The 4,069-nt window shown below is 39.8% G+C and overlaps 1 long non-coding RNA gene across 1 annotated transcript; it reads left to right on the forward strand.

Annotated features, from left to right (window-relative positions):
• Positions 1–1,566: 1,566 nt before the first annotated feature.
• LOC131278614 (uncharacterized) lies at positions 1,567–3,155 on the forward strand. The gene is made up of 2 exons (XR_009185996.2): positions 1,567–1,759; positions 2,933–3,155. It is a non-coding gene; the product is annotated as an uncharacterized lncRNA (long non-coding RNA).
• The last annotated feature ends 914 nt before the right edge of the window (positions 3,156–4,069 follow it).

The raw sequence follows: 4,069 nt of genomic DNA on the forward strand, positions 1-4,069 counted from the left end.
GAGCAGACTGTGGAGGGAGCGGGGAGAAACAAATAAATCTTTAAAAAAAGAGAGAGAGAATTGGTAGTAAGGAATGACATGTATCAGAAGCCATTTTAACCGCTTGTCAGTATAAAATAAGTATGAAATTGGACTGTAACTAACCAGGAGGCAGAGTCAAGGGGAATTGAATTTCTCGTTTGGTTTGTTTTTATTTTTTCCTTTTCCCAACTACCATGAGAAATAATACTTAAACAGATGGACTTGGAGGGTGTGGCAGGTTGAATTATGTATGCCAGGAAAAAAGTGTTCTTAATCCTAATCCACTCCTGTGAACCCATTATAAATTGGACCTTTTAAAGTTATTTTTAGTTAAGATGTATCTCAAACAAATGAGGTTGGGCATTCATCCTACTACTAGAGGCTTTGTGAAGACAAAGCCATGAAGAGGAACAAAAGCTGGAAGTCAGTGGAACCTAAAGGAGAAAGAGCGGATGTTGTCATGTGCATTGCCATGCGAAAGTAAAACCAAAAACCCAAGGATTGCTGGCAGCTGACTCCAAAATGCCACAGTTCTCTGGGAAAAAGCATTGCCTTGCTGATGCCTGGTTTTTGCACTTCTCCTGGCTTTAAAACCATGAACCAATTAATTATTAACACCACTGTTTAAGTCAACCTGTTATACAATATTTGTTTAGCAGCTAGGAAACTCAGAGGGAGAAATGGGATTCTGAAGTTTGGGATTAAGGGAAATGGCCAAAAAAGATTGGAGAAAGAGCCCAGGAAGCTGACATAGTTTTTGAAGGAAGAAGTGATGTATTTTCTGATACAAAAAAATAAATAAATAAGGGATGGCAGTAAAGACATTCTAATGTGGATAGCAGTTGAGAAGGAATATATACTTGATGGCTCAATATTTTCTGGAAAAAGGTGAGGAAAAGATTTTTAGTAATTCATGTGAAAATGGTATGGGACAGGGGTTAGTTCCAATATGAACAGCTACTACGGAGTGAGAGGTATCAAAAGAGTAACAGAAAAAAATGAGGTCAGTTCAACAAACTTCTATGGGCATTTACTATGTGTACAGCATAGTACTTGGCACTGGGTCTGGTAAGATACAATCCCTTTCCTTGTGGAACTCACACCTAATGGGAGAACAGCTGCAAGGGCTTAGTTGAAAATGGATACAATGAGATATTAGCATAATCACATGGCCATCTTCACCATGCTTGTGGGACTTGATATAAAGTTTGGAAACAATCTCATGGAAGTATTGAGCATTAATCTCAGTGAATACAAAGTCTAGAACTAGGAATGGAGGTGAGTGGAGTAAGGAAATGTGTTGTTCTTATGTGAAGGGTACACAAGGGGTGACAGGTAGGGAGGTATCATCCCAAAGTAGGCTGTGAAATTAGAAATTTTTTAAGTGATAAGAGGGCCCAGGGTTAAGCCTTGATGGTGAGTCATGACTGTGGGAAAAACAGAGGCGCAAGAAGTGTCTAGATGTAATAAAGGCTTGCCCATGTCATAATAGGTTTTGAACAAATGGGAAGTGTAAAATGTTGTGGGGAGTTGGCTCTCCACAAATCTGGGAGAGACTAAGCATGTAAGGTCCTGCTTACCTATGAAAGTCTCTACATACAGAAATTCCCATCCTAAAATCATCTCCATATATAATTGCTTTTCATTTGAGATACTTTGCTGTTTCAGAGTGACTTTACAATGAAGATTCGTTACCTTTTCTTAGTTCTTCTCTTCTTCAGCCTGCTGTCTGCAACAGGTAATACTAACAATAGTAAAGGAAGTGTTGAGAAGGCAATATGAAATGACACAACCATCAATCCAGTGATGATGTTATCTAGAAGGTACTCAATGACCATTTTTGGAATGAGTGCATTGTTTCTTTAAAAATGTTCCCTTGAGAATAGAATGGAATTTGGAGCATCACAGGATGTCCTTTTTACCTCATACCAAATTTCTCACCTCTTATGAGTTAGAATTATTTCCTTGAAATTAGATTATTTCCAGGTAAGAGAATTTAGAGATTAGCTCCCCTGTGCCTTCATTTTACAAATAATGCGTTTGAGACCTTGAATTGAGGTGCTCTAACTCCCAGCAAATTTTGTTCCCACCCCTTATGTTTACCATAAGGCCCATTTCATAGAGTTTTATGGTGAGCCCAAATGTATTAATCCATGTATAGGACTTTAAAGAAGTACCTGACAAATAGTAAGTGCTCAATAAGTGTTAATTTTTATTATTATCATTAATATTTTTACTTCCTTTTTGGTTTTTTCCTTTCAGCCAGGTACAGATATGAGACTAGGAGAAAAGGTTGTGACTGAAGGTATACATTGAGGGGCCTTCCAAATAAGTGTGAGATTTAATGTTATGTGAATAAATGACTGCTTCACAGGAGAGAATTCTCCCTCTTTTCTCTTCTGGCGTGCATGTTATATTCTGGTCATGATGATAAGTGCACAGTAGTGCTGATGTTATGTTCCAAAATGGTCCCTGGGTGAGGTAGGCGAAAGTAGAGCACACAGACAGTCTTTGATGTGAACTTCTATTAGGATTGGGTGGTATGGGCTACCTCCTGAGAAACTGCAGCTAAGCTTTGAGACGCTTGGGCCTCCACCTGTCTGAATTGGCAGGAAGTCCAGCATTGATCTTCTAGAAAGTTTAGCACTGGCCTTTCCCCTTGGATCTTCCAATTACATTGGGCTTACTCAGTCAAAAGAGAGGACAATCTCCACAAATCAGGAGAACTACTGTCCCTATTATTTCCTTCTAAAAATATTATTAAATCTGATTAGGTATTTTGTTACCATGGGCCATTCTCATAAATAATTTCCCACAAAGTTTTATATTTGAATCTGTACTAGAACTTTATGAATATATCTGCAAATAAATGCATTCTCCTGGTTTTATTTGTTTATCTGTTTATTTTTAGGCACTGAAGTTGCTCATGAGATCTTGAGTTTTCTGGATTGTAAAAATCAACCCTTGTGTAAGTCTGAAAATGCAACTGGAAACTGCACTGATGGCAACAAGGAGATTGGATTATGTGTCTTGCATCTTAGAAAAAGAATCAAAACAGCTGATCAGGAATAAATAGGAAATTAGGAAGACAGGATGATCAACTGCCTTGTCTTACTAAAAAATTGTCCATTTTCTTTCTTTCTTTTTTTTTCTATAGTGACACACTCATTTATTTCATTTATTGAGATTTAGATAAAAGTTTCTTAAAGAACTAAGGCAGGATAAAGTAGGGACCTGAGGAGGAAGGGGGCAGAAAACCTAATAAGCCTGGTAAGAGAAACTGAGGCCTTGGCCTGTTTATTATTAGCATTAGCTGTGTCAAACAGGCAAGTTAGAAAGGGGCAGCTTATAAGCACACACGCTCAAGCTTGCAGCACACACCCAAAGGCTGTGTTATCAAAAGGCAGCCAGCAAAGAGGGAAGGGGTGAGAGGGGCATCACCACCACCCACCCCACCTAGCTTTCAGGTGACCTCACACCTTGTGGATAGTGACCAGAAGCTACTCACTGCCAGTCAGCACACCAGTGCCCTGCAAAGGTCATGGACAGCAGCCAGAAGGTAATCACCACCAGAAAACAACCCCCCACACCCTTAGGCACCCCACACCCCTGGGTCCCCATACCCCTGGCTCTTGATTATTAGCATAGTCCCTGGAGTCCAGAGTCCTCATAAAAATGGGGACCACAGGGTAGTATTTGCATTTTTCTCCCTAGAAAATGCTTGTCTTCATCCTTGTAGGTGTACTTTCTGTACCTTACTTTACCTCTTAATGAAGCAGGTTAGTAAGATAGGAAATCAATAGGGCCTCACTAGGGGATTGATGGGTGGTGTAATCAATCAAAACAGCAACTAGCTGGAATCCCTCTGCTGCCATTAGCAAAAGGGTGTAATAGTTAATAGTTTATAAAGCAGATCATGAGGTCTGAGCTCACCTGCACCCTGCTCTCTTGCCTCTGGACCCGTTCCTGCCCTCTGTGTGCCACTCTCACCATTCTTCCTCTGCCATGTGACCATACAAGTAAAACTTGGGTATTTATAACCTATAAT

Source organism: Dasypus novemcinctus, chromosome 5 (assembly GCF_030445035.2).
Source record: "Dasypus novemcinctus isolate mDasNov1 chromosome 5, mDasNov1.1.hap2, whole genome shotgun sequence".
Classification (NCBI taxonomy): Eukaryota; Metazoa; Chordata; class Mammalia; order Cingulata; family Dasypodidae; genus Dasypus; species Dasypus novemcinctus.